Source organism: Petaurus breviceps, unplaced genomic scaffold, assembly GCF_028583685.1.
Source record: "Petaurus breviceps papuanus isolate PSGF00001 unplaced genomic scaffold, PetGlider_PUasm1.0 140, whole genome shotgun sequence".
NCBI lineage: Eukaryota > Metazoa > Chordata > Mammalia > Diprotodontia > Petauridae > Petaurus > Petaurus breviceps.
Window position 1 is genome coordinate 19,375,977 of NW_027185698.1, and position 23,712 is coordinate 19,399,688.

Sequence of the window (23,712 nt, forward strand, 5' to 3'; positions counted from 1 at the left end):
GTCTTTGTTTCACTCAAGATTTTTCCCCCATAGCAACTTGGGGATTTCTCAATAGGAGAAAGTACTCTGGCCATTTTCTAAGCAGGGAAATTTGTCTTCTTCTTCATGATTGGTAAGTCACTGAGTGAAATTATTATTTTTCTCCACTTTTTATCTGGCTTCACAGCAGTTTTCAGAGGGCATAGAGTCAGCACAAGAAGTCTGTATGTAAAGAGACTAAGGAGTTAGGAGAAACTGGGAAGAGTGTAACATCTGGGGCTGGGGCTCTGTGCTTCATGGAAGTAAGGTCAGCAGCAGGTCAAATTTGCCAGTTATGCAAAATAATCATTAATGATAGTGACCTTTGGGTGTCATGGTCAAGAACATTTCATACTTGGGAGTACTGCTTAACAATGAATGGGGATTAAAATTTGTGTGACATTTTCTCAGATCCTGGAGATGTGTTCCATTTCTTTGGTGTTGCTACTATATAAAGTCTCCTGCCTACATTTTCAGAGTAGGATAAAAAGGTAGAGACGTTTAGATCATAAACTTCTTGAGTGGAAGAATTAAATATGGTTTATATGCTTTACAGAGTTTCTAATTTGACATAGGAACTCAAAGAGATAGATTCTTTTGTTATGTAAACTAGTTCCTTGGAGTGAGGCAGGAACTTTCAAAATTGTAATAATTGAGAGACACAGAAGCCAATTTTTGAGTTAAAGGTCACCAGCATATTGTCTTATAAGATCACAGAAATAATCCTACCAATCATAGATACTTCAAAACAGAACTCAGGAAGATAAGTAGGACCCCAAATGGTGATCTCCTGGGATCAGTCACCTAATCATACCTTCTGAGGAGAGTGTGGTGCTGGTTTCTGTGGTTTTGAAAGTAGTGAAAATTGACACTGCAATAATGAATAATCGTTAAGACTACATTCTTTTATAGCTTAACTTTTGTAATGGCAAGGACAGAAGTAGTTCACACCTTGTTTCACCTATTGAATTAACACCTTTTTTCAGTTCAAGTTTCTTTTGAGCCTTGTATCAAGTCTGTTAAGAAAAAGAACATGTGAACCCCACAACTTGTGAACCCTAGAACTCATGAACTCCTGCAACAGGAAGGGGAGGAGCTAATGACCATATATAAGGAGAAGCCCAGGCTAGAGATGGCAGGATTGAGAAGAGGACTTTTGTGGTGGCAGAGTTAAGAAGGAGAAAACTTGTGGTATCCTGGCACTCTGTTCATCTGTTCTGTCTGTGTTGATGTTTGTTTTGTGATACTTTGTACAGAAGCCCTGGGACCTTACTGGAAGCCCTGAAACAGGATTTTCTGGTGTTCTGTTTACAGAAGTCCTGCAGGAGGGTTTTAGAGGTCCTGGGACTTGAACTTTACTGATGATTTGTGCTGACCTCTTGGATCTTGTTTGTGGGTCTGTGTTGATTTCTATGTTGATGATTTTTGTTGAGTTCTCAGACCTAGTTGGTGAGTCTGAGATGATTTCACAGGCAGATAGTGAATTGATGATGGTGCCAGCAATGTGCATGAATATTACTGTGGCTCTGTCAAGCTTTGTCTTCCCAGAAACAGAAACTGTGAAGGACTTGAGGTAGACTGGACGCTATGAACTTCAATCTGGAATGGGAACTGGACAAAGAACTGGACAAGGAGCTGAACAAGGAACTAGGAGCTGCCTGCATTTGAACCCAGGTGACAGTTGGAGCTGGGACCATGGAAGAGAAACCATGGAAGCTGAGAGTTAGCCTTGAGTCAAGCTGAAAGAAGACTTTACTTGGATACTGTGTACTGACTGAGAAGATTATGATTTATTGTGACCTAGGAGTGGAGAACTTTGACTTTTGTACATTGTGATTGACTAAATGATTGTACTTTAAAACTATGTGACCACTTTGGTGAAAATTATGTGGACATTTTAGTGATAAGTTGTTGAGATGTAACATAGTGAATGCTGTATTTTGATTTTCTGTGATATGTTGTAACATTGTGAATGCTATATTTTGATTTTCTATGAATGTTTTGCTCTTATTTGTTATTGAATAAATAGAGAGCTCACTATACTATGTAATCAGAACCTTGAAAGCTGTTCACAGCAGCAGTTCTCTGGAAACCTGCTCATGTGTGGCTTTACAACTTTCTAGCAGCTTTCCCACCCTGAATAAACTTCCACTTGGGGATCTCATTCTCCTGATTAGAATACATTTCCTGGACCACTATTTCAGGAAAAGTACTTGCCATACTTCATTTCACTCCTGATTCTTCCACTTTCTCCTCCACAGCTACACCAATTATTCAGGTACCCTTCCTCTTTCCCTCCCCACAATCCACCCCTAATTCTGGAGCAGTGAACTTTGCTTTGTCATTATATCTGAATGAGGTGTGTCAATCTCCTTTCCTACAGACCAATTCACCATACTTGCAACTTTATATCCCTTCCTATCTACCATTTCCTTTTGTAAATTGACTCCCACATTCATATTTAAGCTTCTTGAGGACATAAAATGTCTTCAATTTTTGTATTTATATCCCTCCACTTAGCACAATGCTTGGCAAATCATAAATGCTTTAAAAAAAAACGCTTTCTCTTTATATGAAAGGCAGGTTTGTGAGAAAAACTGAACTTTTTAGAGTTGCAGTTTATTAAATACTGCCTTGAAAGTCAGCTAATCTCTCTCCTTGGTCAAGTTTTATCATTTCTATCTTTCAAGACTTATCCCACAGTTCATTTTTCCAAAGAAATCTTCTCAAACTAAGTAAAAGGAAATTGTGCATGCATCTCACTCAAATGGATTCCCCTTCATATTAAACAAACATCAGTATTTTCTTACCATTATTTAACCCATTATTTTATGGTTCTCTCTCATCTGAACTCCACTGTAAGATTCAGTGAAGTAGGGACTAAGTAGTTATGTGTCTGAGTACTATATTCATTATGGATAGTCATTTTTTATATAGGCATCTAAGTGGTAAAATGGGTAGAGTGTTGACACTGGAGTCATGAAGACCTGAATACAAATCCAGCCTCAGATACTCACCAACTAGTTAAGTCAGTTTGGCTCAATCTAGCTCAGTTTCCTCATCTATAAAACGGGGGTAACAATAGCATATATTTTTAACAGGGTTTTGTGAAGATCAAATGAGATAATCTCAATAAAGTGCTTAGCACAATGCTTGGTACATAATATATGTTTTTTTTTCTTTTCCCTTCTACATATATATTTTCAAAAAGAGGTTAAATGAATTAAATTCATGCATTTTTAAAAACGTAGGATGATAGTATTTCAAGTTGAAAAGAATGTCAGCAGCCATCCAGTTAAACTCATTCCCAAAAATATAATCACTCCAAACTATCAAACAAGTGATCTGCTTGAAAATCTCCAATGATGAGGAACCTATTGCCTCCAGTCTATGCTTTTGGATGTCTCTATTGGGACTTCGTCTCTTTAAAACACATTCTCTGGGATTCTGCCCTCTCAGGCCAAATAGAACAAGTCTAATCACACACACACACACACACACACACACACACACACACACACACACACACACACACACACACAGAGTCTTCAAATGGATATCTAGCTCCATCTCCCCAGCATCACCCTCCAAAGTCTTCTTCATTTAAACAGTTCTTTCCTCATATAGCATGAACCCAGGGCTCTTTGGCATCCTGGTTCTCCTCCTCTGGACACTCTCCAGTTTATCAAAAGCATTCCAAAGTCAGTGCTACTTCATGTCAAAGCTATAGAAGGGGGGAAAAAGTGGGTTTTTTTTTTTACTCACTACCACCCTAAAAAAGTATTTAAGTGACTTCTTGCATATAGCAGTGTGGTTCTCTAAGTCCAGAGCATTAGGAAACTGGATGACAGAAGGTGGAGAAAAAATAGAGAAAGTATACTTCCCTTTGAGAATGCTAGTTTGATTCAGCAGATATGGTTCAGATGGTAGAACCCAGTTTGAGCCCAGATGGGGACATCTAATCCAGACTGTCTGGATGGTCCTAATTTCAAAGTCTCACTTTCCCACTTTTTTAAGGACGAAGAAGGTCATCACTTGGTGATGTGGCCACAAGCTGTTCAGGGAAGAAACTTTGCTCAGCACATTTCAGCTACCGTGCAAGGCTGAGTCCATTTCAGAGAGCCACATAAAATAAATAATAATGCAAAAGTGTATTAGTTCTGATAGGGCACTGACAGCAGCTCAGAGAGGTGGGTCCTTGCAAGCCCATCTTTCAACAATGAACTGACCCAAAGATGCAGGAAAGCCCCAGACAGGACCATATGGCTCAGTATAAAAACATATTTCAAACTCTGTTTATTATGCATATCTTTCAAAGGTTCACCACTCTGTGATGAAACATAGCACCTGCACAGCTTTAATAAGCTTCAAAACCCAGCACAATTATTAAATCGCAGGCTCCTAAAGAATTTGTCTTCTTTTATACTGTGCCCATGTGCTGCCCACCAATGACTGAACTCATTCTTTTTAATTATTGGGGTTTGCAGTATTTTGTAAGCTGCAATCAATATTTATTCAGAAAATAAAACTCCTTATGGACCTCAGAGTGAGGGCCATGAAATATGTCTCTTAAACTTTGGGAATGAGAACATTATTACATCCAGAATCCTTCATTATGCCAAGGGGAAAAAAAAGAATTTAATCACACAACATTGAAAAGGCAGAAATCAACTGTACAGAAAATTAATATCAGTTGATTTAAGTGGATATTTGTTCATCAACAGGATGGACAACCACATTCATTTAGGGCTCTTGTACATACATTACATTTCAACATGCCTGATCAGAGTCAGCTAATTCAGCAAATCAATTATCAGGGGAAACTTCTGATGTCAAAGGTGTAATAAAATTACCAGTCATCATGGCTGCATATAGAGATAGAAATAAAAGGGAAATTCCTAAAGTCAATGGTGCAGGTTGACGAAGCTCTGATTTTTTTTAACAGACACTACCTTTACTACCCCAAATAAAACTCACAGATGGTAAGCTGAGAGATTTAGCTTAGTTTCAACTCTGAGGCCTTAAATTCAAGCAAGTGTGGAAAAAATCCCCAGTCAGGAAATCAAGAAACATCAAGTCTCAGGACCTCACTCTCTGTAGGACAATGAACTTGCCACTTACTGAAGAAGAATACAAAGACCCTGTGCTCTAGGTTTCCTCATCAAGTAAAGCAGATAAGGCAGGAAAAAAGACATATGAGAAGAAATGGTAGAGCTATGTAAACATATAACATAAAGTCCCATCTGTACTATGGTTACAGATAAATTGGACTTTAGAGTTGGTGGTATTAGGGTTGCTGGTATGGTTAGACTCATAGTATCACAGTTCTTGAAAGAACCTTCAATAACATTTTCTCCAAATACTCCTTATAGAGAAGGCCTAGAGACTTGACCTAAGGTTAGTCTTGGGAAAAGATAATTCTTACAGAAAATGTCTAAAGATGTAAAGATCAGGTCTTTCACAGATCTCTCCCAATTGTCTATTCTAGGCTTAGCTACCACAGTAATTTTCCTTATGCATAGAGTTGACCATGTAGTTCCCCTACTCAGTCAACTCCGATGGCTTCTGGTTGCCTCCAACTCCTCTGTCTCCAGCCTGGACACCAGTTCCCTTCCTGTACTTGGCAATAGAGCTAAGCTGGCCTTCTCATGTAACACATGATCTCCTCATTTCTTTGCCTTTGTACTAACCATCTTCCATGCCCAGCCTCCACTATTCTTTGCCTCATAGAGGACACCTCTTCCTTTAAGATGCACCGTGGGCATCAACTTCTGCAAGAAGCCTTTCCTGAGCCCCTCAACTGCTCCTACCCTTCCTCCCAAGCTACCATGTCTTTAACTACTTTGTATATACATATATATGTATATTGTGCTACATAGATATCCTTTTATGTACTTGTCTCTTCCTCCTAAAATGTAAACACATTGTGAGTACAACTTTGTATAGAGATATGTATTTATACTTCCTACGTAGAATGTTGTATTTTTATGTTATAAGTCATTAAAATTTAAACCTACATTTAAAAAAAGACATAAAGAGCATTTTGGAGACAGGGAGGGAAGGATTATTGAATGATACTTGGAAAAAAAAGAAAGTATAATAGAAAGAGTGTCATGTGAATTACCTGGGACCAGCAACAATTTTGATGTCATTTCATTATGAGACAGCAATGGCCAGGCATGTTTTCTTCCACAGTTATATGTCTGTCTCAGAATATCTGACGTTGAACAGATAAGACTAGATTGAGTTGGATTCCCAACTTTAACTTAGTTGTCTGTCATTTGAGTATAGAATTTTGTGTCATATATTTGTTTCATTTCTCTCTTCTGTTTTAATTTTGTCTTCAGAATGTCTCTGCCTCCTCCATATCCAGAATTTTTCTTTCTCTCAAAGCTTTTATTTAAACTTTTATGGGAGTGTTGGGAATGGGATGGTGGTAAGTTTAGGGCCATGGTCTACCTGGAAAGACCAAGAGGATTTCCTCCTTGATTAGCTTTGTCTTAATTTATGAAACCAGGTTCAATATTGTAGATATTCCCTAAGGGAAGCCATATTTCAACAATGTATGGTTCTTGGAATTTGGAGAACTTAGGTTCTAGTCCTTATTTTGACACTAATTTTCGATCTCTTTTTCCACCTCTGTAAAACAAGGAGGTTGAACAAGGTGTCTTCCAGCTCTGAAAATCTATGCGATTTGGTCTCCATCAGATGATCACTTTACCTCAACCTTGATTACACTGAGAATTGAATAAGTCTTTCTCTGTGTTCTTGGGCCAAGCACATGCCCTCTATAGGGTCTAGGTTTCCTGCCCTATAGAAACCAAGGAATTATAATAGATTTTATCCCTAAGTTCATTCTAGTTCTAATGTGATACTTTGAGGAATTGGTGAGTGGGGAGGGTAGGTTGGGAGGGAAGCAAGGAATTTGACCTCAATCCCTCTTTAAACTCCTTCTCCTATTTGTTATAAGAATCAAGAATCTAATCCCACCTCCAGTAATTAGATTATTTTTTCTTTGATTCCAGGTATAAAGAAATAACTAATTATTTTTAATAACCACGTACTGAGGGTTTAAATAGGAAGCAATCTAATGCCCCTCTATCTATGGCTGCAGGATAACAATTTTCCCAGCAGAGACCTTAAGATGTCCTGGGGTCCCCATCTCCCACCATCAACCTCCTCCTTCAAAAAAATAATGGTAATGACTTTGTTACTTGTCTTGGGCTCAGTTTGTTGTGGTTGCCTCAGGTATAGAAATATCTAGTTACAGCTCTGTGGTTGACTGAGAATTCCTTTAGTAGCTACACACTTGGGGAAAGGACATAGGCTCACTGCTGATGTCTCAGCAATGGCCCATGTGTAGAGAGGGGCAGCCTCTCACTCCCATCATATAAATGTACAGAAACTACCCAGGGCATATTTGTTGTGTTTACCTCCTAGAACCAAGGGCCAAGCTCCATTAGCCCAGTTTGCTAAAGAGTGAATCATTTTAAAGCAGCATTAATGTCCTGTGATATTACTAGAACAGTATAAACAACTGCAGGCCTGACTGTCCAATGGGAAACTGGTCTCTGGAGAAAACTACTCACCCATATACCATTGGCCAATTACTCAGAGTCTATTTAGTAAATTATCTTCTTTTGTGTGCTAATTGGGACTGAGTGCTTTGCAAAAGTTAACTTCCTTTATGTGAGTAAGCAGCTAGCTCTGGATATTAAATTCTGTCTCTCTAGCTCATTCCAGAAGCAGTCCAACTATTACTGATATTTATTACTGTTATTTATCTTTGTGGAACAGCCCACGATAGTACAAGGAATGTGACATGGATCAAAAACATGGTGGTGGGGGGAATAAATAAATCTAACCAGGTATGCATACTAGATATAGTTAAAGATTTTTGTGGGGAGGCTGTTTATTTATGCTCCATAGTTGTTGCCAAAGAAGTCCTAACTTTTAACTGATTTATCCTTTTAGATGATGCTGTGTAATTGATCTGCTATAGAAGTGTCTCCCAAATCCAATCAGCTTCTACAAGTTTAGCTCATAATACTGCCATGTCATAGGCATACTGTGAGAAATGAAGAAAATAGTAAATGGAACCCCAGAGATATGTTCTCTTCTTACTGGGCCTGAGCCAGTGATATTTGACCCAGCCTGTATTAAAAACTACAACCCCCTTGCTATAAAGCTTTCTTTCAAGTTGAGGTACCAAAGGGATATGACCAGGACCTGCAATAAAGAATATATCTTGAGGTTTACAGAGAAGGAATGAACAGCAGCCTAAATGTTCTACCTCAAAGTGTTAATTACTTAGGACAAAACAAAGCAATGTTTTCATCCTTAATGTCCTATATTTTCAGCATAGTGAGTGACAAACAACAAATTCAAATATAATGGAAAAATATGAAACTTTTTGGGAAAAATGAAACATTGGCCTTCCAGAAATATGGCTAAGGAAAATGTTGGGGAATGAGTCCTGCTCTGCCTCATTGCCTTGAAGCATATAGAAATTGGCTAGATATACTTTTTAAAATAACTAAGAGTAAAAGGAAAGAAATCTCTATAATGAAATTCCATGGAGGAGGAAAAACAAAGGCTAAAAATATTAACAAGCAAAACAAAAGCCTCAGGGGTGGCCAGGTAGCACAGTGAGTAAGAGCACCAGCCCCAGAGTCGGGATGACCTTGGATCAAATCCGGGCTCAGACACTTAGCACCCACCCAGAAACACCTGGCCATGTAACCTTGAGCAAGTTACTTAACCCCAATTGCTTTAAAAAAAAAAGCCTCCTAATAAAATGAAGAAAGTCTATACAGTAAGGGGATACCAAGAGAAATCTCCACCTACAGAAAATAATTCTTCAATATCTACAAATAACACCCTACCTCCTCCCCACAAAAAAAAAAAAAAGAGAGAATAGAATGGCCACAAGAAATCAGAGCATGTTTGGAAGGCTTCATAAAAGAAATACAGGAAGAGATATGGAGTGAAATGAGAACTCTTAATAATATTCTTAAACTAGTAAAGAACAAAAGGAGGAAAAAAAAACCTTAAAGGTATAGAAATCCTGAAAAATAAAGAAAATCGGTCTCAAAAATTGATTATGAAATAAGAAATATTAGAGCAAATAAAGAGATTATAAAATTAAAAGTATATAGGAGGTCTCTAAAATTAAAAATAAAAGTTGACCTGAGGGGAAAAAAGTGTCCAAGGAGAGAACTAAAGAATCATTCCAGATGCAATCATTCCATTCCAATATAATAATCTTCCAAAAAACAAACAAAAATAATGAAACAAAAAGTAGGAGAGATAGAGCAGAGGAAAGAAAAGTGTAATGGTCCAGAAAAAAATGACAAATAAGGTACCCATTTCATATTAATGATGACAAGTAGGGGTTAGGGACTCAGCATTTAGTTACGAAGCCACTCAAAGCAGAGCAATAAATTGGGTTTTATGAAAATCATATAAGAAAATTGCCCAAAGGCATTGGAACCAGAAGGAGAAGTAAAGATTAGTAGAATCCAGAGGCCACTACCAGAGAGGCCTCCCAGTTTAACTCAGCCAGAAACGGAATTGCCAAGCTCCAAAGCACCTAGGCCAAAGATAAAAAAACATTGAAAGCAGCCAGGATGCCCTCATGCACCAACAAACCAGTCAGAATCACAAGACTACTCATCAGCAACCAGAATTTTTAAAATATATTGGAATGTGACAAACTGAAAATGAAAGACAAGTGACTTATACCAAGAGTCATTTGACATTCATCTAAACTCAGACACACATTAATGGTTATTATTTGGGCCCTAATGGCAGAGTGAATATAAATAGTAATTATTTCTCTTTTGGCCAGAAACCCTTAGGGTCTTCCCCTCCCATTCATTTTTTTTTAATTATTAAAGGGGTCACCCCTTAGCTGACTTCTTAAACAGCCCTAATCAGTAAATGGGTATTGCCTCAGTCAAAATGAGAAATTGAAAAGACCTTAGCTTAAAACGACTAAAGTCTCCCACGGCATTGTGGGACATCTCCAGTTGTCCTGATCTATATCTTGACACTGGCTCCAGATGGCTCTGGAGGAAAAAGTGAGGCTGGTGACTTTGCACAACCCTCCCTCATTTAAATCCAATTCATTTACAAGTCATGGCATCAACTTCCTGATATCATGGTCCTCTTCAAGAATGAAGGACCAATCACATACAACCATAAGTTGACTATACTATAGGGGGAAACAGCTCTTTAACAGATTTGGCCACTTCTAAATTGTCTTTGAAAGTCTGAGTTGGGCAGTCTTTGACATGCAAATAGAAAATACAACAGAAACTTAAGAATTGGAGCCTAGCTCAAGGGTTATTCCGAGTAGGAAGTAGAAAGGCTTGCTTAGTATCTCAAACTGAATCACTCTCGTAGTCATTATCAGAATTGTCTGATGACGGATAGAATAGAAAAGAAGATCGCTAGAATGGGCTAGAAAAGTGAGCCGGGAAAAGAAGCACATTGAGGACTAGAACTGAATCATGAAACCAAAGATTTAAAGCCGGAAGCATCTTGAGAAGTTATCTAATCCAGCTCCTTCATTGGGTAAGCAAGGTCCAGAGAAGTTAAATGATTGGCCCAATGGAAAGACAGGAAATTAATGGCAAAGGTAGGATTCAAAATTCAGATCCTCTAACTTCAAATCCAATCCTCTTGCCATTGCCCCATGTAGTCACACCCACAACCCAGGGACATAGACTAGAGAAAAAAGACTTTTGTGCAAAAAAAAAAACTGCTGAGGAAAAAGGAAAGCAGACTGTTAAAAAAAAAATAGGCTTAGATCCATATTTTATATCACAGCAAACTCCAAAAAGAAAAGCAATCTAAAAATAAAGTGCTATGCTATTTAAAAATTAGATAAGCATCGGAGGTTATATCTTTCATAACTGTAAAAAGGTTGGGGGGAGTCATAACCAAAATAAAAGGGAAAGAACATGTTACACACACATATACATACCCATACAAAATCAACCATTTGAATTACACAAAATTAAGAAGTTTTTTGCACAAAATAAAATCAAGGTGGCTACAATCAGACGGAAAGGTGCAGATAGCAATTTTTTTTTTTGCTTTTTTTGGGGGGGAGGGCAATTTGGGGTTAAGTGACTTGCCCAAGGTCACAGGGCTAGTTTTTGTGTTAAGTGTCTGAGGCCAGATTTGAACTCAGGTTCTCCTGACTCCAGGGCCAGTGCTCTATTCACTGCACCACCTAGCCACCCCCAGATAGCAATTTTTTAAACTAAATAATTAATGAAAATCTGAAATCCAAAATCTATAGGGAATTGACACAACTATATAACTGAGTCATTCTTTAATAGATGATTATGTTATTCTTATTATTATTACAATATTATGAGTTTCATCTCCTTCCTATTACCTAAGGAAAAGGTCACTGGGTTACAGCAAAAGTTATTATTGTATAGAAGCCTCACAGTGCTTAAGATCTTCTCTGAGATAAATAAGATTGAGAAAAAGCATAACTACCATAAGACATTCAGATCTAGCCATCTAGGACTAACAGAGGTGACTAGTATTAGAATAAAGCTGGCCCTTGCTCTATAAGAAAATAATGTCATCCTGGTTTTTATCACAATAATTTATAAACAATGGCTATGTTAATAAAACTGAAGTCCTGGAAAAGCTTTATTCAAGTAAAGAATCTTTTTTTTTCTAGAGGCTCTTAATCTTTCTTCCCTATTATAACCTTCCAATGGGTGCTCACACTTAGCTTTCTTAAGATTAAGCAGATTAGACAGGAAAGAATTAAAGTGGGCTTTCCATAAGTAAAACTGAATGTGAAGAGGATTAGTGAGAGCATTACTACTTCTTGCTATAGAGTAGAGAGAAAATATGCAGGGCCCTCAATTTTCAAAAGCAAAGGAGGGTGGGGGGGACTCTGAAGTATCCAACAAAGGGAATGACCAAATGGATCCCAGCATCATGTAGGTGATGACAGGTTAGAGGTGGAGGGGGTTACTGAAGGATTCAGGACTCAGCAGTCAGTTATATATGCAGATAGGCACTATAAGAACCAAATTTATTGGTTTCCAAATCGCTGTCCTTCCTGTCCATATCATCTGAGTGTGTCTTTCCTGTTTTTTGCTTTATAAGAGTCCACAGGTTAAAAAAATCCTAGTTTTAGTAGTCAAGGAAGCAAGAGGCAAAGCTTTGAAGAGGCATACAAGACTTGAAGGTTTAGACATATGATAAAGATCTAAGCAGCCAGAGCTTTAGCCTAGAGATGCCATCTATGACAAGGAGGGTCAGGTATGTGCCATATAGGTATGGGGAAGGCAGAGGGTAAGTTTAGAGAATAAAGCTAAGGCCAAAAGGGTCAGGGGACCCCACTGCGACAAGAAGACAGGATCTATATTTTAGACGAAGCAAACCTAACAGCAAAAGATACCTATGTCAGCTCTGATATGAGAGCAAATGATGTTTGCTCTCTCGATTAATTTATATTCCCTGCTGTGTAAGGACAGCCCTAGGGCTTCAATTATAACCAGAAAGAGAACAGAGACCTCCTCATGTACTCTGCTGCTGTTTAAAGCTGGTACTGAGGTTACGTCACTACTAGTTATACCAAACCACAAATATGATTTGAAAATTTTTCCATTTGCAGGTATTATACCTGGTATCAGATAAAGCTTCATTTTAATAATATACTCAATGCTGTTTACATGAAAGTGATAGTAAGGGACCAGTAGTATAAATGTCCTATAAATGCCAACCTGTCACCATGGGGGAAAAAACTTGAAAGTTACCTGGTTACAAACCTCCATGAAGCCTTTACAGACCATTCCTGACCATAGTCTCTCCCTTCTCTGATCACAACATTTGATATATTATTATTTACTTACCATTCCTTTCTCTTTTAATTTATTATACTTATTTACTTATTATTCACTATTTACTTTCAATTCTCTTCTCTACCATTCTTTGCTTAATTTTTTTCATATATTTATTTATGCCTCATATGGCAAGATTGGAGTTTGTTTTTTTCTGTAGGCTGAACTAGTTTCCCTTTAAGGGGAACAAACTGTCTTTGACATTTGGATGATCCAAAGGCTTCCTTGTTGCAGAAAAAGACCAGCCTCTAGGGATAGAGGGAAGGAAGAAGGGTTTTTCCCCCAATGTTTAAGAGGAATTTCTACTTCCTTGAGGGATATCTTTCTGAGCTAACATTGCATCCCTGAAGAATGGGATGAAGACCAAGAGTAATGTCTGATGTGAGTAAATTTTATTCTCCTAGTTGTATAATGAACACATTTTATTTATATTGCATTTATGGTCCATGAGTGTTCCATTCCATTCCAGTAACAAACCTGAATCACCACATTGGATTGAAGTATGCCTGGTCCAAAACACTTCACCTCTACTATTTGACTGTAAGTTTCTGGAGGACAACATGGTATTTTGTCTTCCTTTGTGTTTAGCAAACACAGTGCCTTGCACATATACTGTAGATACTCAACAAATAGATTTTAATTGATAGGAATCAATGTAGTGCCAATGATAATCTAATTAGGGAGGTGGAGGAATTTGTGGATGTAACAGGAAGCCCAGCAGCTATTAGCTACTAATAATAACTCAGTATGAGGGTTCCAATCTCTCTTTCTCTCTAAGGGACTGCCTGTAAACCATACATAAAAGTGCAGAATGTTTGGACATCTGGGGTCATGTACAACTTAGACCATTACACTATCATGGTTGGTCTCTTTTTCAGAAAGAAGGGTAATGAGAGAACCATATGTGGCCTCATTATGGCAGAATAGCACAGCTCTAGGGAACCCCCAATTACTTAGCTTGCTTTCCTAGAAGGTCAAATTCACATATATTGTGTTCCCCTGTGTTGTATGTTTTCTCTAGTCTTAAACTGTGCTAGTTGTTTGAGGTCTTATTTACAGAATACAGCTTAAGGTCAGGCTTTCATGAGACTGTATTGTAAGGTCAGCAAAACTTTTGAGTTTTTACAAATTCTTTTGAGTATACCCACTGCAGATGTTATAAGCCCCTTGATGTCAGTGGTCATGAGACTTGTAACTGTCATTCCTTTTTAAAGCCAACAAGAATGCACATCATTATAAGGGGGGACTTGCCTGCTCATGCTGAGATCACACAACATTTAGATACTGTGCCTCTCTGTTCCCAGCTATGAACTGGGTGAGAGTAGCCTTCTTTGACCATTTACATAGTCAGGCGTGGCTATATCTTTAAGACTGTTCAAATTGAGACTGTCTCTCTATTTCCTCTAGGGATGAAGATAACAGTTCACCCCTAACATAGGCACCATGACCTGAACCAAGGAAACCTGGGAAATGGGCTGGGAGCATTTGTCTTATTTGCCCTACTTAGTTTCAGTGCTGGCCACCAACCTGGAATTTGAGTCAGGATTCCAGGCAGGATGAGACCACCAGCTAACTGGGAAAGAAAGCCACCAGTCAACCTGGCAGGAAAACCTGAAGAAGCCAGAATGCCTAGGCCTCCATCTCCAGGAGGGTTTTGAATTTGGGACTAGGACTATGTTCTAAAGAAACTTAGCTAAGCTGTTCATATATGTGCTAGTGTGCCTTATGAAGTGAATATTCTGGTTTGCAAACTAATCTGACTGTCAGTAATGAAATGAGACTGAGTTTCTGGGGACCACCTGACAACTGGGCTAATGCCACCATTGAGGGACTCTCCACCCAATCTGCCTCAAGAGTATTGGAGAACCATAGGGGAGGAGTAAAATGTAAAATACTTGACCTCAAAGAGTTGGGACCAACGTGATCATTGGTACATTAGTAAGATGCTTCTAGTTTTCCAAAGATGCCTCAACTCCTTCTTATGGTTAAACAATTCCAATCTCTTTAAATTCTCCACAGGCTCCTATTTTTTTTTAAGACAGGCAAGCATGCATACAACCGCACACATATCAAAAAACAAAACCAAAGCAAAAAATCCACTTCTTCCATGACGCCTTCCTTGCTTCTCCCAGCTAGAAATGAGCTTACTTCTGATTTAATTGGACAGTTTATGTCTTCTAAGTCTTTGGTACTTTGGTATTTCATATTGTAATCTTTGGTATTTGACTGTGTCCTATCACACTTACTAGACTTCAAGGGAGGGACAGGGACTTATTCATCATTACATCTCTTCTAGGGTCCACCAATGTGCAATGCCCATAGTAGTAAATTAATAAATACTGGCTAAATAAATGAAATATAAAAGTTACAACCTTTTTATACTTTTCTCAAGTCACAGAGAAAGCATATTTTTTGAGGTTCTTCCACACAAAGGATAGATGATTTTATCAGCATAGGGAGTTCTTACTGTGTAAACTCCCCATACACAGATTTCAAATAGATAGCACAGATTTCAAATCACCTATAACTAAGTAAAAACAAATTTAAAAAACAATCTTAGATTGCTTCCTGAAACATATGAATGTTAAATAACTTTTCCAGAATCACATAGATGGTATCATAGGTCATCCCTTACTTCAAGCCCCAGAATTCTATCCACACTATGTCACACTGACTTATGAAGCTATCATAATCAAAAGTTTAATGAAAAAAAAAATTGGTCTGGAATTGGGCAGAAGCCCAAAGTCATAGCATTTGTAGCTGAGTCTAGAGAATTTGGCTTTGTGGTTCTATTAACTATGGCAAAGTCAATTTCCATATTTATGATTTATCATCCATTTGAGAAGCATCATGGCAATAGTGGATGGAACACTGGATTTGAAGACAAGAAAAACCTGGGTCTGGATCCCACCTCAGACACTTAACTGCTATGGAAGCCTGCGAAGGTCATTTGACATCTCTGAAGCTTAGTTTCTTCATGTGTAAAATGAAGATAATCATAGTGTCTACCTTATACGGTCATAGTGAGGAACAAATGAGATGATTTATGGAAACACTTTGTAAACTTCAAAGTGCTATATAAATGTGAGTTATTTTAAGTGCTTGTTGATTGATTGTCATTATTTATACCAAGTCATGGGCAATATTATAAGATAAAAGATAAATCCAAAAATAACTTTGCTTCTTTCATTTGATCTTTTCCATGACTCTTCCATGAGGAGTAAATAAGATATGACTGGCTAATTCCCAGCTGTGTAAAGATTTAAATCTATGTCTGAGACTCAGCCAATCAAATTATGTTGTAGTACAGGAGCTGGGCATGAGCACAGCACAGAAATGCAGTTACCTCTACATTATTAGCGCAAATAAAATTTACACCCACAGTTCTGAATGCTGCATTTTCTTTTAAATCTCCCACATCAAATAGAAATATTTTGCTATGCCAATCAAATTAACCCACTGGTAGCATGTAGGAAAAAATCAATTCTATAACAAACCTTCAAAAAGTATGGCATTTATCATGTTCAAGACAGGTTCATTCAAGTTATAAATAAATAAATGCCTTCCAACTTAGGATTTTAATTTCCTTTTTCTGGTTTTCTTGGAAAAAAAACTATCGAGTTTTCACACCAAATGGACTTTCCCCTCCTCTATAAAAATACTCAATGGATTTTTTTTAATGAACACAAAAATTTTTAAACATTTTAATACCACTGATGGTAGCTAGCCAGAAAAAACACTGAAGAGTCAGCATGGTAACACAGAAAGAGGGCCTAGCTGAGAAATAACAATCCCCACATTCAAATATCAGCCTGGCCATTTAATAACTAGATAGCCTCAGGTATGTCATGTGACTTCTTTGAGCCTCAGTTTCCTCATCTACAGAATGGGGGTCCTAATATCAGCACTAAGTATCTTACAGGGTTGCTATGAGGTTGAATGAAATGACATGTATGCCATCACTTCATAATAATAGCTTGTATATCTATAGGTCTACAAAAGTGTTTTCAATACAATTCTATGAGGCAAGTGGTTCATAGATTATAATAACAGCTTGCATTGAGCACTTTAAGGTTTATGAAGTGTTTTCCAATTTACACATGTGATATTTTACCCTCACAACAACCCCATGCAGTAGTTACTATTATTATTCTTATTTTATAGGTGAGGAAACCAAGGCGGACAAAAGCTAAGTGACTTACCAGATCACATATAGTGTCTGAGTCTGGATTCTAATTCAGGTTTCCCTATCTCTAGGTCTAGAGCTCTAGCCACTCAGCCATATTTGTGTAGAACAAGAAAGGACCTCAGAGTCCATTTAGTCTAACTCCCTCATTTTATAGGCAAGGAAACTGTACTCTCAAGAAAATGGCCCCTGGGACACTAGACTCTGAGTGAACCCAGAATGAGGCCACCACACCACTTCTCAGATACATTCAAGGGCACCAATAGGGGCAGCATCTCCCAGAAAACAAGTCCTGCTTCTAACCCAGGCCCCATAATCATTTTAAGGGAAAGCAATTCTTGTGGAGAAGTTTCCAGCCACCACTCCCAACCTCCGATCAACTGTTCCCTATCACACAAAACAACCAGTCAAGGTGCAGGATACTCTGAAGGAAAGACAGGAGATAGAATGTGCAGATAAGTCAGGGCACCTCAACCATGAGGGAGAACAGCCCAGGAGCCTGAACTCAAGAACTTTGGGAACAGCAGCATTTCTCACACCAGCCCTGCTTCTAGCCTGAGCCCCACAGCCATCTCTGAGGAAAGCTATCTCTGGTCACTATGAAGAAGGGGCTCTCCAGCAACAGGTGTTGACCAACTGTGATCCACAGGCAAACAAGCCCAGGAACTTTGGGAGCAGCAGCTGATGAACATCCAAGATCATATGCCATAAATGACATTTTAATGTTATTATTAGGCTACATTCTTGAGAAGCTAAGAGTTCTGGGTAATCTTTAAGAATAATCGCCCAAAGCCAACATTAATGTTGCCAAAAGGGGGGGGGGGAGAAAGAATAAAAAAGAAATGAAGAAAAGAGATAGTTGAAGCATTTTTTAAAATTCTTTGTAGAAAAACAAGCTGTATGTAGTAAATATTTATGATTTTGTGTGTAATCCTCTTTTTCTGTTCTCCTTTCTATATGGAAATGTTCTTTTCTTGGTTTTTAAATTCAGAATGAGAAATAAATAAGAGTATTGGAAATGAAAAAAAATATGCTCCAGACAGGGCTTTCCTCTAACTTATCTATCAGCTAATGCATGAATTTACATACATACATACATACACACACACACACACACACACACACACATATATATATATACATGTGCAGTGCATTTGTATATGCGCATTGCAATACATATGCAAGTGTATATGACACACATGTATATGTAATCTATACCTGTATGTTTCTGTATATATATGCAATGTAATGTATATACATGCATGTATATATGTGTGTGTATACACACATATTTGTATATGTGTATGTATAACAGAAATGAACCGGTACTATCCTAAACACAGTTGTGTTGGATAAAGAAAACAAATTCATTACAGGAACGGTCATTTGAGAATACAACAACTACGAGCTAGAAAATCTGGTGGGACCCCACTGGCAAAGACTCAACAAGAATGCACAATGCTGAAAGCCCAAATGATCCACAGAGAAATTCCTTAGAGTTTATCCAAATATCATATTCCCTTCACAAGCAAAGACATAGCAAGGTTATTTGGGCCAGGTTGTTAGCACAAGTTAAGTAAAGAGTAATCAGTTCTACTGGGAATTAGGGGAATATTGAGGATTTGGAGAAGCCATACAAGAAAATTGAGACCTTGGAACAGATTTCTTGGGTCTCTATTGTCCATTTTTCAATCAACACAATCTCAATTTACTAAATAGTGGCCAAATCCCTCCTTTTTGTGCTGTGTAGTCCTACCCTTACTTACAAAGCAGCCCCCATACACTGAGAAATTCGAAAGGGACAGAGCTAAAGGAGAAGACTGGGTATGACCATAAAAAAAAGACAGTACTTGGCAGTGGAAGCGAGGTAGCTAGCACAAGAGTGAAGCTTCAGGGAACTGGGGTATGTCAGACCAATGGCCAAGCCTTCCCCGCTCCCCATCACATTGTGGTTTCACACTGAGCTTACAACTATTCAAACACTATATCTTTTCCATAGAAACTATTGTTTAACCATACTTCTTCCCATTCTATAACTCTAGAATTGATTTTTTTAAGTCAAGTGTGGGAATTGACATTTGACCCTGTTAAATTACATCTTATTAATGTTATTATTATTAATTTGGCTTGTCAGCCTTCTGGCTCTGTCATCCAGTGTGTTAGCTAGTCCTACCAGCATTATACCATCTATAAATTTGATAAATAAGCTATCCATGATTTCATATGTGTTGTTAATGAAAAATTTCCAGTAACTCAGGGCCAAGGTCAGGTCCCTAAGGCAATCTTCTAGAAATTTCCTTCCAGGTTGACTTTGTTTTATGATTTGGTTACTCATTAGGTTTTCTCATTTATTCAGTTCTGAATCACACTATCTGCAGCATCATTCAGTTGACCTCCCTCTGTCTTGTCCACAAAAATATCATGAGAGATTTTGTCAGACTTCCGTAGCACACATGTACTATGGTCTATGATAATTCCTTAATTTACCATATTAGTAACTCTACTCAAAAAGAAATGAGTTTAGGTTGACATAAGATGAAAAAAACCTTAATGGTCATTACTTCCTTTTCTAACTACTCACAAACCATCTTCTGCTTCTTGCATTTTGCTGCTCCAGAAGACCCCCAATGTACCGTCCTGGACTTTTCCCGGTTTATATCTCTTCTCTTCCTATGATATGCCTTCCTTCTTCTACCCCAGGAAGGAATTAAGCATCTCCTGACCTGAGATTAATACATATTGGCCATGCCTTCAATAAGGAATGACAAAAGAAAGCATCCCAGTGTCAGGGCTTTGGGACATTGTGGACTAAGAAGGGAGAGACACAGTTGTTACCCTTTACAGAAGATTCCCTCTGTGTCTCCTGACATATACTGGACAGCTGAAAAGGGAAACAGGTGTTTGCAGTTCTGTTGGGGCTATGGGGGTGGGGAAAGGTGTGCATCAGCAATGAAGTAGCCTCAGGACTTGTGAATTTCCATTGGTGTCTTAGGAAACAGGCTTGAGAACTTTAAGTGCATTATCACAGAAAGGGGAACATTGTTATAGCAAGAGTATATTCAGTGTATGGGTGAGTGAATTGAGATTATGAGAAAATCAGAGCAAGTATGATGCTTATGTGTTTACAAGATATTCAAAATTTATTCTCCAAGTAAACAGCTATTTTCCTAATATGCCATGGTGAATGTGATGGATTTTGTTTTCTTTTGAAAGGATCCATAAATTAAGCCCTCATAATTTTGGAAATTCAGAACTCTGCTCAAGTGAAAACATCTACATTAAACCTTTCCTGACTTCCCCACTTTTCACCTATTAGTGACCTCACCCAAAAAGTTCACCCTGCATATATTTGTATGTACTCATTATTTAAATATTGTCTCTTCTTGTAAGCAACTAGATGGCACATAGGGCCTAAAAGACCTTAGCTCAAATCTGGCCTCTAAAACTTCCTAGCTCTGTCACCTTGGGCAAGTCACTTAACTGTTTCCTCAACTGTAAAATGGGGGTAATAGTATAACACCTACCTCCTAGAGTTCTTATGAATCTCCAGTGAGACAATATTTATCAAGCACTCAGAACAGTGCCTGGTACTTGTTAATTGAGCAATACTAGAATTAATTAGGGAAGGCATTGTTAGTGAAAGAAATTCTGTTAGTAAATGTTGGGAACCTCCAATTTAAGGAGGAAGCCAAAGATGTCATCATCCCTGTCCAGGGTGCAGTGCTAACATATCTCCCCATGCGCCACGCCCCCTTTTAATGTGTTGTCTTCCTCCATTAGGATGTAAGCCCCTTGAGGGAGCTTCTGTTTGTATTCCCAGCATTTCGCACAGTTCCTGGAGCATAGTAAGCACTAAATACTTGTTGACTGACTGACAACTTAATACATTAAACATGTGTCTATTGGTAGTCTACTGTGCTTCTTATACTTCCATTAGGTTGTGGGGGAACTCAATTGAAACTGCTCTCTCCAAACTTGCCACTGATCTCTCAGTTGCCAAGTCTAACATGCTGTTCTCCGCCCTCATCTGCCTTGACCTCTCTGAAGCCTTGGACACTCACTCACCATTCCTCCTCTCTGTAGCTTCTTGTGGCATTGCTCTTTTCTGGTTCTCCTCTGATCTGATCACTTTTTCTCCATTTCTTTTCCTGGATCTAAATACAGAACACCCCACGAACTGCGGGGGTCACCCCAGACTCTGCCCTGGGCCGCCTTCTCTCCTCCCTCTATACTATTTGGCTTGGTCAGATCACCAGCTCCTGTGGATTCAATTAACATCTGTAGGTAGATTCTTAGATCTACTTACCCAGGCTTAACTTCTTCTTCTCACCTCCAGTATCACATCACACCCGACATCTACAGCTGGATGCAGCTCCCATAGGCATCTTAAACTCCACACATCCCAAACTGAATTCCTTGTCTTTCCATAAAATCTCCCCATTTCCCAACTTTCCTACTATTGTTGAAGGTGCTACCATCCTCTCACTCACCTACGCCTGCAACGTAGGCATCATCCTTGACACACAGTCTCTCACTCTCTGTCTCTCTGGTCTCTCTGTCTCTGTCTCTGTCTGTCTGTCTTTCTGTCTGTCTCTGTCTCTCTCTCTGTCTCTGTCTCCACCTCTCTCTCTGTCTCTGTCTCTCTCTCTCTCTGTCTTCCTCTCTGTCTTTCTGTCTCTGTCTCTCTGTCTCTGTCTCTCTGTCTCTCTCTGCCTCTCTCTGTCTCTGTCTCTCCCCTTCAGTCCCACATGTTCCACCCTCTCTCTACTCCATAAACTCCAGTGGTTCCCTATTATCTCCAGGATCAAACATTAAAATCCCATTTGCCTCTTAAGTCCTTCATAACCTGGCCCCTTCCTACCTTTCCAGTCTCCTTACAACTCGCTGCTTTACAATTACTCAAGGCTCAAGTGATACTGACTCCCTTTGTGTTCCTTACATAGGCACTATCTTGTAATACCAAGATTTTCACCGGCTATCTCCCATGCCTGGAAGGCTCTTCTCCCTTGTCTCTGCCTTCTGGCTTTCTTCAAGTTTCAGCTAAAATTCCACATTCTATGAGAAGCTTTACCAGTCCTCTTTAATGCTAGTTCTGTATATATCTTCTTTATATACAATTGTTTACATGTTATTGCCTTCACTGGATTGTAAGGGGACTATTTTTTTTTGCCTTTGTATACCGTGTTTAGCACAGTACCTAGCTTAATTAGGGCATGCTTGTTGTTAACTTGACAAAGAAAGTTGAAGGCATGTACACTGAGACTATGTTCTCCTTTGAAGAGATAAGAGATGTGCCCTTTGAAATCAGAGGCCCTGGGTTCAAATTTCCACTTTACTATATACTACCTATATGCCACTTAACTTCGCTGGTACTAGGTTTCATCATTTTTAAAAATGAATGAATTGGGCTAGATAAACTCAGTGGCCTCTTATAATTCTTCATCTCCTGCCTCAATTCATAGGAGTGAAAAAAAATAAAGAACAATATATGACAGGTATGACCAACCCCCTAGCTGGTGCCAATCAAACAATCAGACACCATTGCTTTCTCTCCTCACCATTAAAGCCATTACTAGGAGGCTTCCTTCTCCTCAGCCTGTCCTTTTGAGCCAGCCACAGAAGGAAGACAACATGTGCCAGGGTGACTGGCAAACAACAGAAGCAGAATTTGTCTTCTGTAAAATAGCTCACAGCTCCGCAGGCTGATGGCCCGGTGTCGCTTCTACAGCTTCAGCAGCCACAGTGGCATCGTCTTGAAGAATTTCAATAAGGCCTTGTGCTTGAAAATACCCTTGTGAAAACTTCCCATGCTAAACAATGGCATCACAGGTGTCCCCAGCCCCAAGCAAAACCAATACATAAAAATCTAAATTGACAAAAATAAATCATGAGTGACTTTACAAAAAGATGCACCACAGGAGTCCTTTTAAATAGCCAGCTCCCTCGGCACATTTCAAAACATGATTTGGTTTATAAAAATAAAATTGTTATGCACCTTAAGAGGTAGTAGAAAGTGGAAAGGGAGCTTGGGGTTTGGAGACATGGGGTTCCTCTCTTCCCTCTGATGCTAATTTGCTGTGGGTCCTTGGGCAAGTTATCTGACATTTTGGACCCTCAGTTTCTTCATCTGTAAAAGGGGCATAATTTTCACCTCAAAGAATTATTGTCAATAATGGATGCGAAAGCACTTTGTAACTATAGAATACAGTCTATCAATTCAAGTTATAAAAATGATGACTTTCTATTTCAAGGACCCATTATATCAGCCATACTGGCATAGTCCATGTGGTTCATAAGCTGTAATGGACAAGTTTCATGAGCAACCAAAACAAAACAAAACAAAATCATGATCTGGTGACTAACTCACTAGTGGTGATGGTAGTGAACCTTTTTTCCTAGATTAGTATATACATATACACAAACACACACACACACACACACACACATATATATGTGTGTGTGTGTGTGTGTGTGTGTATACAATGCAATGTAATATATAATATATGCCTTCATTCATGTAGAACATATTTTCGTATGTTACATATTACATAATTTATGACTATTACAGTTTTGTTTGCTTTTAATTTTTTGTTCTGAATATAACATTAGATAAAATAGGCAATTCCA

General features: G+C 38.5%; 1 protein-coding gene across 2 annotated transcripts in view; it reads right to left on the minus strand.

Moving 5' to 3' along the window:
* The window catches only part of LOC138146920 (cytosolic beta-glucosidase-like), a 114,915-nt gene that overhangs the window by 16,605 nt on the left and 74,598 nt on the right, over nucleotides 1-23,712 (minus strand). The gene's annotated exons all lie outside the window — the stretch shown is intronic.